This window comes from Moschus berezovskii, chromosome 21 (genome assembly GCF_049115385.1).
Source record: "Moschus berezovskii isolate FMDL1 chromosome 21, NW_MosBer_1.0, whole genome shotgun sequence".
NCBI classification, from domain to species: Eukaryota; Metazoa; Chordata; class Mammalia; order Artiodactyla; family Moschidae; genus Moschus; species Moschus berezovskii.
The window spans coordinates 49,641,800-49,655,345 of NC_142480.1; the positions used below are offsets into that span (position 1 = coordinate 49,641,800).

Genomic DNA, 13,546 nt, shown 5'->3' on the forward strand with positions numbered 1-13,546 from the left:
GCTTGGGTTTGATCCTTGAGTCAGGAGGATCCCCTGGAGGAGGGCACAGCAATGCACTCACTCCAGTATTCTTGCCTGGAGAATCCCATGGACAGAGGAGCCTGGCGAGCTACAGTCCACAGGGTCACCAAGAGTTGGATATGACTGAAGTGACTTAGCACACACTAAGCACTCATTCAGGATAGGCTGGGTTATGCTGCAATAACAACAGCCCCCAAATCTTAGTGACTTGAAATAATAAAGATTTAGTTCTTGCCCACATCCACTGTGGATGGTTGGGAACTTTGCACCAGGTCATTATCCTCCAGGTCAGGCTGATGGAGCAGCCACCATCTGGGACATTCCCCTCTGGTTCCATGGCAGAGGGGAAAAGAGGGTCCTGTTGTGTATCAGCAATTAAATGCTCCAGCCAAGAATAGGCACATGTCATTTGTGGTTCCAAAATCACTGTGGACAGTGATTGCAGCCATGAAATAACAAGATGCTTGCTTCTTGTAAGAAAAGCTATGACAAACCTAGACATCATATTACAAAGCAGAGACATCACTCTGCTGACAAAGGTCTGTATAGTCAAACTGTGGTTTTTCCAGTAGTCATGTACGGATTTGAGAGCTGGACCATAAAGATGGCCGAAGAATTGATTCTTTCAAAACGTGGTGCTGGAGAAGACTCTTGAGAGTCCCTTGGACAGCAAGGAGATCAAACCAGTCAATCCTAAATGAAATCAACCCTGAATATTCATTGGAAGGACTGATGCTGAAGCTGAAGCTCCAGTACTTTGGTCACCTGATGGGAAGAGCTGACTCATTGGAAATGGTCTTGATGCTGGGAAAGACTAAGGGCAGGAGGAGAAGGGGACAAGAGAGAATGAGATGGTTAGATAGTATCACTGACTCAATAGACATGAGTTTGAGCAAACTCTGGGAGATGGTAAAGGACAGGGAAGCCTGGCAATCTATAGTCCATGGGGTCTCAAAGAGCCTTACACAACTTAGCGACTGAATAAAAATTTCTAGTTACAACTTATTGGTTAGAATTAGTCATGTGACCCCCATCCAGCTAACACAGGAGAGGAAGTATAATGCTAAGTGCCAGGTGGATGAAAAGCTGGAAAACTGTGAAAGGCATTATTACTGTCTCTAGTCAGTCCTCTCAGTGATGGAGTAAGGTCTGCATTCCACCTGGCTATTTCAGCCACTGGGATCCTTTCTTTAGGGGTCAGAATGTCTCCCAGAGTAGGTGAGGGTGATATGGTGCACTGGGAGGTCCTGGGTGGCCCCATTATTGGATCTCTGCTGCCAGAACAGCCTTCACCCTCCAACAAGGGTCTTGGACATTTGATGGAACACCATTTAGTGCCTATTTTTCCCATGCTCTTTCCTCCACTCTTCTGGAAAGAGAGGACAGCAACCTCCTCCTTGCATTCCTTTCCTGAGCTTTAAGAATCTGGAAGCCCCACTTAGGACATGTTCAGTCTTTGACACAAGGTGGTGGGTTCAGGGTGCTTGCCAGGGTGAGATCTCCTCTTTGTTATAGGACTATTAGCTCCTCAGAAGACCCCCTTTCTTTCCCATGGCTTTATTCCTTGTCTTCTGGGACTAGATCTCGGAGGCCACTGGACTCTCCAAAAGGTGGAGCCATCACTGGAGTTTGTTGTGGTCTTTTAGGCTATGGACTTCCCTTTTGGGGACCTCTTGCAGGTTTTCCTGCTCAGGTGGTCAGTGTGGAGTTCTGATGACACCTAAAAATGATACTAACAAGGATGATCATAAGAAAATGATGGAGCATCTCGTATGGTGAGAGCAAGAATGCAGGGAGGCCTACTTGGAGCCACAGGGCTCAGCTTTCCTAGTTGTGGCTTGGCCCAGGCTCTGGGAAGCCTGCCTTTTCTCACTCAGCAAAGGAGGAGACGCTTCCTGGCTTATGGAGACAAGGGGAGGATATAGGCTAAGAGATTCCAAGCTGTCTCCTTAGGCAAAGCACACAGAATGAAATCCAGGGGATTGTGCTGAAATGAGAGCCTGAGAAGTTTCAAATTGCTTCATTTTTGTTCCAAGGAAGCCCTGGGGCTGTGGCCTGGGTCCATCCCTGAGAGTCTAGGAGTTCAAGTATTGTGGCCTAGGGATGGGGACTGAGGTAGGGCTCAGAAACCAGGTCATAGGAGAAGGTCTAACCATCCATGGCACCCCTGCACTAGGTAGGGCAGAGGTCACCTGGGTAAAGTCTTCATGAGAAGCCAGAGCTAGCACAGATGCAGGAAGGGACCAATAATTCAAGTCAAAGAAGAGCCCTGGGAACATGAAGTCCTGGCTGGAGCTGTGGGTTGGAACCAAGGGGTGGAGTAGTCATGGAAAGAGACAGCCAGGCTGCTTTTCTACAACGGGGCCCTCCCCAGCATGCCTTGTTGAAGGTCATGTTCTGTTGCTGAGGCTTCATTGTTGAAGAATAGAGAAGGGATTGGCATGACTGACACGTGACTGACACATGAGCAAAAGCAAGGAGACAGAATAGAATGCCTAGAGAGGCCACCCTGGGTAATCTTGAGTCAGATGGGGATAGGGCCAAGAGGACCCAGGGCATACTAAAAGTTTATGAGCAGGAAGAAACTGACATTGGTATTTCTGCATGTAAAACCCCAGCTCTGGGCTTCCCTGGTGGTCTAGGGGTTAAGAATAAGCCTGCCAGTGCTGGAGACATGGGTTTGACCCCTGGTCCAGGAAGATCTCACATGCTGAGGAGCAACTAAGCCCGAGTGCCACAGCTGCTTGAAATCTGAGTGACTAGAGCCCGTGCTCTGCAACAAGAGAAGCCACCGAAATGAGAAGTCCAGGCACTGCAGCAAAGAGTAGTCCTTGCTTGCTACAGCTAGAGAACACACACATACAGCAGTGAAGACTCAGCTCAGGCAAAAATAAATAAAGAAATAAAAGAAAAGACCTAAAAAAAAGCCTGGCCCCATTTTCAGGGTCCACACTCAAATGCTACCCCATCTAGAGAGTTCTATCATAATCTAGGGTCAGAATACATCCCCAAGTACATTCCTCTGTGATTCTGTATCTGTCACTTGTTGTCACAGGTGCCTTGTACTGGAGTTAGTTTTGAGTGTCTCTCCCAACAGCCTGATCTCCCTGAGGACAGCACCCCACAGCAGGGCACCCCCAGGTTAGCACCTGGCTCTCAGGTAAATGAGGAGCTGAAGGGAGGCAGCAGGATGTGGGAAGTCCTTTCAGAATCCTGCTTCCCCAGGGAGGTTCCAGGACCACCTACCTCCCAGACACCTGGGCCGTTTGTTTAGAATTCAACCCTGACTTGCCAAATCTGACTTTACAAGGTGAACCCCCTCAATCTTCACTTGTTTGCTTTCTTTTAAAATTAACGTTAACCGAGCTTCTCTGGTGGCTCAGCACTGAAGAATCCACATGCCAATGCAGGAGACATGGGTTTGAGCCCTAATCTGGGAAGATCCCACAAGCCATGGAGCAACTAAGCCCATGCACCACAACTACTAAGTCTGTGCCCTAGAGCCTGGGAGCCACAGCTACTGAAGTCCGTGCACCCTAGAGCCCGTGCTCCACAACAAGAGGAGCCACTGCAATGAGAAGCCTGCACACCACAACTAGGGAAGAACCCATGCGGCAACAAAGACCCAGCACAGGCAAAACTGAATAAGCAAAGTTAATGAAGTACAATTAAGTGTAATAAAATGCACCCATTGTAAGAGTAAAGTTGATGAGTTTTGGTAATTTTACAGTCATGTAATCATCATCTCAATCATGATGCTGCTGCTGCGTCACTTCAGTCGTGTCCGACTCTGTGTGGCCCCATAGACGGAAGCCCACCAGGCTCCCCTGTCCCTGGGATTCTCCAGGCAAGAACACTGGAGTGGGTTGCCATTTCCTTCTCCAATGTGTGAAAGTGAAAAGTGAAAGTGAAGTCGCTCAGTCGTGTCCGACCCTCAGCGACCCCACGGACTGCAGCCTACCAGGCTCCTCCATCCATGGGATTTTCTAGGCAAGAGTACTGGAGTGGCTTGCCATTGCCTTCTCCGATATCTTCAATCATGATATTGGGTATATATTTCACACCAGAAAGTTCTCTCAGGCCCCTTTGCAGTTAATCAACTACCCTCCTTGGCTCCAGATGACCACTTCTTTTTGTTTCTAGAGATTAGTTCCAGGACTTCATATAAATGGAAACATGTGATGTGGTAGGTTGAATGGTAATTCCAAAGATGTGTCCTAATTGCTGGAACCTGTAAATGTTACCTTATTTGGAAAAAACTGTCCCTGCAGTTGGGGCTTCCTGGGTGGCTCAGCAGTAAAGAATCTGCCTGCAATGCAGGAGACTCAGGAGATGTGGGTTTGATGGGTCTGGAAGATTCCCTGGAGGAGGAAATGGCAACTCACTCAAGTATTCTTGCCTAAGAAATCCCATGGACAGAGGAATCTGGTGGGCTATGGTCCATAGGGTGGCAAAGCGCCAGACACACTGAAGTAACTGATTCCATCTCTGCAGATGGGATTAAGTTAATGATTTTGAAATGAGGAAATAATTCTGGATTATCTGGGTGGGTCCTGAATGCCATTTAACATGTTTTTATAAAAGAGAGGTAGAGGGAGATTCAACACTACACACACACAGGGAGATGTAAATGTGAAGATGGTGGCAAAAATTGGAGTGATGTGGCCGTAAGCCAAGGAATGCTGGTAGCCACCAGAGTCTGGAAGAGAAAAGGAATGGATTCTCTCCCAGTGCCTCTGAAGGGAGGGCTGCTGTACTGGGACCTGGATTTCAGTCTTCTGGTATCCAGAACGCTGAGATAATAAATTTCTGTTGTTTTAAGCCAAGGTTATTTTAAACAACCTTAAGTTGTTTTAAGGTTGTGGTAATTTTTCACATCAGCTCAAGGAAACTAATGCACATGGAATATAATTTTCTGTGTCTAATTCCTTTTGTTTGGATTGATTTTAATATTCCTCATGATATTTGTGTTCACAGTTCATTTTGCTTATTACTACAGTCATATTTCACTGTATGGATATACCATGATTTGTTTATTCATTTTACCTATTGATGAATATTTGAATTGTTTCCAGATTCAGAGGACTGTGAATATAACTGTTATGAACAAGTTCCTGTGTGTGTGTATACATGTATCCTATTTCTCTTGGGTAGCAATCAGGAGTGAAATTGTTGGATTATGCTATAAGTGTATGTTTAAATTAATGTGAAACTATCAAATACTTTCCCAAAGTGGTTATACCAGTTTGAATTCCCATGAACAGTGTATGAGAGTTCCATTATTTCGGTTCCCACTAACACATGATTTTGTCAGTCTTTCATATATTATATATGTTTATGTATTATATATAATAAATAAAAATATGTAATTCAACTTTAATTGAAATTATAATCTATATAATCTATAATAAATGCACATATTTATGCTAGAGTTATAGGTTATATTTAATAAATATATATGTACTATATATATAATAAATATACTAAATATATATAGTATATACATATATTCAACTTTATTTGAAAAACACTTACTTGTTTAAAAAAATGCTTCTTTAAAAAAAAAAAAAAGTTAAGGACTTCCCTGGTGGTCCAATGGTTAGGAATCTGTCTGCTAATGCAGGGGACACAGGTTGGATCCCTGATCTAGGAAGATCCCGCATGCCTTGGAGCAACTAAGCCCATGTGCCCCAACTACTGAGCCTGTGTGCCCTAGGGCCCATGCTCTGCAACAGGAGAAGCCCATGCACCACAACTAGAGAATGTCCTCTCGCAGCAATGAAGACCCAGCGCAGCCAAAATAATTTAAAAAGCTCGTAGTAAGTGATGTCGGAGAAGGCAATGGCAAGCCACTCCAGTACTCTTGCCTAGAAAATCCCATGGATGGAGGAGCCTGGTAGGCTGCAGTCCGTGGGGTCACTAAGGGTCGGACACGACTGAGCGACTTCACTTTCACTTTTCACTTTCACACATTGGAGAAGGAAATGGCAACCCACTCCAGTGTTCTTGCCTGGAGAATCCCAGGGACAGGGGAGCCTGATGGGCTTCCGTCTACGGGGTCACACAGAGTCGGACACGACTGAAGTGACTTAGCAGCAGCAGCAGTAAGTGATGTACATCGGTGATACTCTAATAGTACTGGAAGATTAGAAAATCTGTAGTAGTTTTATCTATAGAGATAGCTAAATATGAACCAAAATGATATTTAGTATAAAGTGTAGATATTAAGTGTAAAGTTGTAGGCTTACTGAAATCTTTCATTTTTATTTTCTAATAAAATAAAAATCATGTTAAAAATTAACATGATTCTTCAAATGTTGTGTCACAATTCTTACCAACCTAAGTCTTGTCAAAAAATATGGAATGCTTCATGATTTTGCATGTCATCCTTGCACAGGGGCCATACTTATTTCTGTATTCAAATTTTTGAATGTGTAGAGGTACTCCCCTGTGGTTTCAATTTGAATTTCCCTAATTGAACACTTTTGGGTGTGCTTATTGGTCATTTGTATATCTTTTTGAAACAGCTGTGCAAACTTTTGCCCATTGTGTATGTAGGAGATGTTGTTTAATTTCTTACTGAACTTTAAGAGTTCCTTGTTTATTCTGGATACAAGTCCTTTGTTGAATATAAGTACTGCAAATCTTTTCCCCCAGTCTGTGGCTTTCCTTTTCATTTCCTTGACAGCGAATTGCAAAGAGTGGAAGTCTTTTGATACAGTTCAGATTTCCAGTATTCCTTGTATAGTAAGTGTTTTTTTGTTCACTACCTAAGAAATCTTTGCCTACCAAGGTCACAAAGATTTTCTCCTATTTTCTTCTAGAAGTTTGCTAGTTTTAACTTTTATGTTCTGGTCTGTGTTACATCTTGAGTTATTTTGTGTGAGTGTGTGATGTAAGAGCTGAGATTAACTTTTATTCTTACAGGTATTCAGGTTTTTTCAGTGCCATTTATTGAAAAGACCAGTTTCCCCCATTGAATTACCTTGGTTCCTTTGTTGAAAATCAGCATGTAGGTTGTTTATCCACTCATCCATGGATGGATCATGTGTTTTTTTTTTAAATTTATTTTAAAATTATTTATTTATTTATGGCTACGCTGGGCCTTCGTTGCTTTTGCACAGGCTTTCTCTAGTTGTGGCAAGCGGGGGTTACTCCTCATTGTGGCGTGAGGGCTTCTTATTGCAGTGGCTTCTCCTGTTGCAGAGCACAGTCTCTAGGCGCTTGGGCTTCAGTAGTTGTAGCACACAGGCTCAGTAGTTGTGGCTTGTGGGCTTAGTTGCTCCACAGCATGTGGAATCTTCCCGGACCAGGGGTTGAACCCATGTCCCCTGTATTGGTAGGCAGGTTCTCATCCACTGCGCCACCACTGAAGTCTGGATCATGTGTTTTTGAGGCGACCAGAAGATATTACTTTTTAGATTTCTTTTCCCCAAAGCCTTTGACTGTGTGGATCACAATAAACTGTGGAACATTCTGAAAGACATGGGAATACCAGACCACCTGACCTGCCTCTTGAGAAACCTGTATGCAGGTCAGGAAGCAACAGTTAGAACTGGTCATGGAAAAATGGGCTGGTTCCAAATAGGAAAAGGAGTACATCAAGGTTATATATTGTCACCCTGCTTATTTAACTTATATGCCGAGTACATCATGAGGAACGCTGGGCTGGAGGAAGCAACAGCTGGAATCAAGATTTCCGGGAGAAATATCAATAACCTCAGATATACAGATGACACTTCACTTTATGGCAGAAAGTGAAGAGGAGCTAAAAAGTCTCCTGATGAAAGTGAAAGAGGAGAGTGAAAAGTTTGGCTTGAAGCTCAGCATTCAGAAAACGAAGATCATGGCATCTGGTCCCATCACTTCATGGGAAATAGCTGGGGAAACAGTGGAAACTGTCAGACTTTATTTTTTTGGGCTCCAAAATCACTGCGAATGCTGATTGCAGCCATGAAATTAAAAGACGCTTACTCCTTGGAAGGAAAGTTATGACCAACCTAGATAGCATATTAAAAAGCAGAGACATTACTTTGCCAACAAAGGTCCGTCTAGTCAAGGCTATGGTTTTTCCCGTGGTCATGTATGGATGTGAGAGTTGGACTGTAAAGAAAGCTGATCGCCAAAGAATTGATGCTTTTGAACTGTGGTGCTGGAGAAGATTCTTGAGAGTCCCTTGGACTGCAAGGAGATCCAACCAGTCCATTCTAGAGATCAATCCTGGGTGTTCATTGGAAGGACTGATGCTAAAGCTGAAACTCCAGTACTTTGGCCACCTCATGCGACGAGTTGACTCACTGGAAAAGAGTCTGATGCTGGGAGGGATTGGGGGTGGGAGGAGACGGGGACGACAGAGAATGAGACAGCTGGATGGCATCACCGACTCGGTGGACATGAGTTTGAGTGAACTCCGGGAGTTGGTGATGGACAGGGAGGCCTGGCGTGCTGTGATTCATGGGGTCGCAAAGAGTCGGACACGACTGAGCGACTGAACTGAACTGAATGGTTTGTGGCTCAAATCTGCATTATTAATGAGCACCTCTGGTGATTCTTGTATGACTAATGTATGAGACCACTGGCTTATATGGCAGTGGTTTCTAGTCAGGAATGTGAATGATAATTGCCCAATGCCAGGGCCCTACCTCCAAAGGGCCTGATTTAGCAGGTCTGGAGGAAGCTTCCAGAAGAAAACTTCCCTAAGAGCTAATGATACTTTACTTAAGAACAATGGATACATTCTCTCTTTTGCATGCAAATGTTCCTTAGACACATGATGACTGGCTTTTCTGCTGGGCTCTGAGGTGCCTCGGTGAATAAGGTTTGGTAGAGGCATCAATAAGCAAACAGGCCAGGGCAATCCCATGAATGGGGTGTAAATGAAGCAAACAGAGCCTTGTGGGAAGAGTGGGTGAATCTGGTGGACCTGGGTGCCACTGTGAATGCTGCAGCTGGAGATTCAGGGTGCCTCTGTTTGTCTTGCAAAGATCCCCATGAGGCCTGGCTGCACCATCGTGCTGGTTGGACACTGAGCGTGAATTCCTTCTTGTGGTGAAGACAGCACGTCACGTTCCCTCCACTCGTACTTTCTGGCTTTGTCTTGAGACGGCTGCGTCATGCTGTCTCCAGGTGCCCTGTCCCTAGTGGAAAATTTTGGTCTCTGGAGGTGTGGAGAGAAGGCAGCTCTGTTGGTTCTGGTGGATTCTGTGACCGCTGAGCCATCCACATAACTTGGTCTTGGTCCATGCTGCCCTGTTTATTTGCCGTCTGGGTCGCTTCTCCTAGTAGGGTGAACTGTCCCCCTTGCCTAATTTCACACCAGACCTGAAGCCACTTGGCCTTTCTTCCTGCCCGTCTCCTTCTGATCAGTGCTTCTGGGAGCGTTATCCAGCCTGATGGCTCAAAATGTACAAACCCATCTCAGTAGATAGGGCACCCAGGTGCCAGAGGCACTAACCAAGCTCAGCTTTACGTGGTTTTCTTTCTAGTCTGGGCTAGAGCCCTGCAGTTGTGTAAGAAGTGGGGAGCCTGTTTGCTGTTCCATAGAATGGTCCAGAAACTCCTGCAACTGGTGGTTGCCCTGGAAGTGAAGGTAGCCTGGCTGCTCCAGCTCTGAAATTGGTCAGAAACCGTGGTTATCAAAGCGGGCTTCCCAGGTGACTCAGTGGCAGAGAACCCACATGCCAATGCAGGAGACACAGGAGATGTGGGTTCAATCCCTGGGTCAAGAAGATCTCCTGGAGGAGGAAATGTCAACATGCTCCAGAATCCTGTGGACAGAGGAGCCTGGCAGGCTACAGTCCACGGGGTCGCAAAGAGAGGCTTTCGTTTTCGTATAGCCGATTGTGTTAGTTGGGTACCTAGGCTAACTTTGTTGGCCATACAAACAAATTGGACTTACAAACGTGCTCTCAGAACAGAACTCGTTTGTACATAGGGGACTTAGTTATAGACATTCCTCAAGCTGGGACCTACATGCCATTATCTTTCTGTTCAAAGCCGGTTATAACTGTTCACACTTCATTCTTTTATATGTGGATGTCCAGTCTTCCTTCTACCATTTGTTGAAGAGACTGTCCATTCTCTGTTGAATGGCCTCCATTGAATGCACCCTTGTTGAAAGTTATTTGACCATATGTATTCAAGGGCTTATTTCTGGGATCACTAGTTTATTCCATTAGTCTATATGTTTATCTTTATGACAGTGCTACACTGTTTTGCTTATTATAGCTTTATCATAAATTCCTCTATGTCATTTTAAAAATACTTAGGTTTTGTGTCCTCAAAGATGTGTGTGTGTGTATATCTGTGTGTGAATACAGCTTAAAGAGTCTATTATACTTTAAGGTTTATTACCCTGCCTCTCAAATCAGGCCCTTCTTTGGTTTTTGCTCCCTGGAGGCAACCACTTCAATTCTTTTATCTTTTTCATTTGGAATTCATCTCAATACACTTAAACAATGTTAACATAATGATACTTCTTTGTTTTTAGGTTCTAGGCATGATCTACTGATTTCTCATTGTGTTGGAAATGAAGATTTAGCTCTCAATAAGCGCATACTTTCCAGAAGAGTTAAATCATAACTTTGGACAAGTCAGTATATAGCACTACTCTGATGATGGAAGAGCTTCCCTGGTGGCTCAGTGGTAAATAATCCACCTACCCGTGCAGAAGATACAGGTTCGATTCCTGGATTGGGAAGATTCCCTGGAGAAGGAAATGGCAACCCACTCCATTGCCAAAGGCAACCCACTCCATTGCCTGGGAAATCCCATGGACAGAGGAGCCTGGTGGTCTTTGGTCCATGAGGACCATAAGAGTTGGACACACTTTAGTGACTAAACAACAACAACATGACAGTGGAAATGTGCTTTATAGCTGGGCCATGTAGAACCCTGTCATTTAGTTTCTTTTCTTACAGAACTTTTTGTTTTCCATTGACATCAGAATACTATTATTTGTTTGTTATGTTTTCTATGTATGTATCGTTAATTCAACCCCAGAGGATGCCTGGGAGTTCCCTTGGCACAACTCTGCTGAACATGAGGAAGCCTGTAGCTTAGGGATGGGTCATGTATCTCAGAACAGGGCACCTTCCCTTGTTAGGAAGAGGCTTGTTCATCAACAGGCAGTTGAAAGTATTTATCCGTGTTGGAGTGTGCTTAGTCCAGTTGTGTTTGACTCTTTTGAGACCCCATGGATTATGGCCTGCATGGCTTCTCTGTCCATGGGATTTCCCAGGCAAGGATACTGGTATGGGTTGCCATTTCCTTCTACAGGGGATCTTCCCAACCCAGGGATTGAACCCGCATCTCCTGCCTTGGAAGATGGATTCGTTGGAGTCCCTTCTGTATACTGTTATGCCCTGAGTCCGGTCCCCCCATACTGGTAGAATAAGACACTCGCAGCAATGCAAAAGCAAGAATGGGGTTTATTTCTAGCTCGAGCTAGGGCTCATGCCTCCTCCAGCGCAGTGGAGTGGGACAAGAGCCCCGAGCCCAGGTCACAGCGGTTTTTATAGTCTTAGATTACATAAGCACCTATTTTTGTTCAAAAGATCAAGCTGGCAGAAGCTCATTGGCCAGTTCAAGCGCGCGGGGTTTTTCTGAGGGATTTCCCTGTTTCCTCTGATTGGCCCGATTTTTGGCGCGGGGAGGGGGGGGACTTTTCTAGGGAGGAGTTTCTTATGTTTGGCGCTGGTGGGATCTTCTTAGGGAGGAGTTTCTGTGAACTTAGCCTCCACCCTGTCTCCAGGAAATCGAAACTTAGGCCTAAGCAAGGTCTCAGGCCTATCCTGGCTACTCAGATGTTAGGGCTCCTAACAATACAAGGTGTTGGGCTAAGGTGACAAGGATGGATGTGATAGTATTTTGTACCAGGTACTTACACTTGAGTAGGAAGGATGGTATTGAGGCAACCTTTCTGATTTGAAGCAAACTTTGATGAGAGAAGAAGAGCAACTGCAAATTTGAGAAAGAACAGATTAGAAGCAGTTATTTCTAAGTAGAAGATTCAGGGAAGGCTTTAGCGGGGAGGAGATATTTAAGCTTAATTAAGTGTTCAATGGGAAGAGTTGCTGGTGCAGAGAAAATGGCATTTAGGTGCAGGGAGACAGGGCAGCAAAGGTACAGAAATTGGGAAGTATACTGTGGGTTCAGGGAAAGACCAGTGTGACCATGGTGTGGACTGTGCACAGTGGGAATGCACCAGACAAAGCAGAGCTGATTCTGTGCTTGAGCAGCTCTGTGCTGGGACTGGGTTCAGTCTGTTATAGGCACCAAACTAGTGATTCTCAAGATGGTATCCTTGGACTTACCTGGTGGTCCAGGGTTGAGACTCAGGGATCCCAAATGTGGGGGGCATGAGTTTGATCCCTGGTCAAAGAACTAAGATCCTGTATGCTGCATAATGCAGCCAAAACAAATGTTATGACCTGGGGACTTGTGTTTGTTTATCTCTGGCTGGGCTGGGTCTTCACTGCTGCACACAGACTCTCTCCAGTTGTGGCAAGCGGGCTTCTCATTGCAGTGGCTTCTCTCATTGCAGTGGCTTCTCTCATTGCAGAGCATGGACTCCAGGGCGCACAGGGTTCAGTGGCTGCAGCACAAAGGCTCAGCAGCCTTGCGCCTGTGTGATCTTCCCAGGCCAGTAATCTAACTCATGTGCTCTGCATTGGCAGGCGGATTCTCAACCTCTGGACCATCAGGGAAGCCCTGGGAACTTATTAGAAATGAAAGATTTTGGGCTTCCCAGGTGGCACTAGTGGTAAAGAACCTGTCTGCCAATGCAGGAGAAATGAAAGCTCTTAAGCCCCACTCAGATTCATGGAATCAAAAACTCTGGGAGTAGGGCCTAGCAATCTGAGTTTTAGCAAGCCCTAGATGGTTCTGAAGCATGCTAATGATTGAGAACCATTGTACTGTACAATTTGATGCTTACAACAGTGCCATAGCTGGGCACTCACTGTCCATGCTGTATAGATGGGGAAGTGGGTTCAGAGTGAGTAGGTAACTTATCAAGGTCCAGAGGGACGCTGAAGCTGGCTTGCATCCGGCTCTTGAGAGCAAATTATCAGCCTTGCTTCCCAGCTCTAAATTTAGTGATGTCATATTGGTAGCTTGAAACTGGCCATAATGGAAGTATTAATACCATGGAAATTGGCAAATACTGCGAATCAGGGCGTCAAGCCCACCTTGAGAGCCCCTGTTAAACATTCACCAGCATAGCTCTTTCAGGGCACTCGGTCAGTAAGTGATTGGTAGGCTTGGGTCTTGAACCCTGACAGCCTGGCTCCCAAGTGAATGCTCTTAAACCACTAGGTTAAACTTATTCTGAAAGTCTGGAAAGGCGGTCTGGGGCCCACAATGTGGAATCTTTAAGTGCATGTTGAAAATCTGGGTTTTATTCAGTACACACTGGATTTTTCAGAATTCCGAATGGGTAAGTGATATGATGGTATGTTTAGGCAGGAGAGTGAAATTGTTGGCTGTGGCTTCTCCCTTTGCAAATATGCTGAAAAGATGGGAT

The 13,546-nt window shown here is 45.1% G+C and overlaps 1 pseudogene; it reads right to left on the bottom strand.

Moving 5' to 3' along the window:
• Nucleotides 1-6,373: 6,373 nt before the first annotated feature.
• On the bottom strand, nucleotides 6,374-6,470 carry LOC129550850 (U6 spliceosomal RNA; annotated as a pseudogene).
• Nucleotides 6,471-13,546: the final 7,076 nt, after the last annotated feature.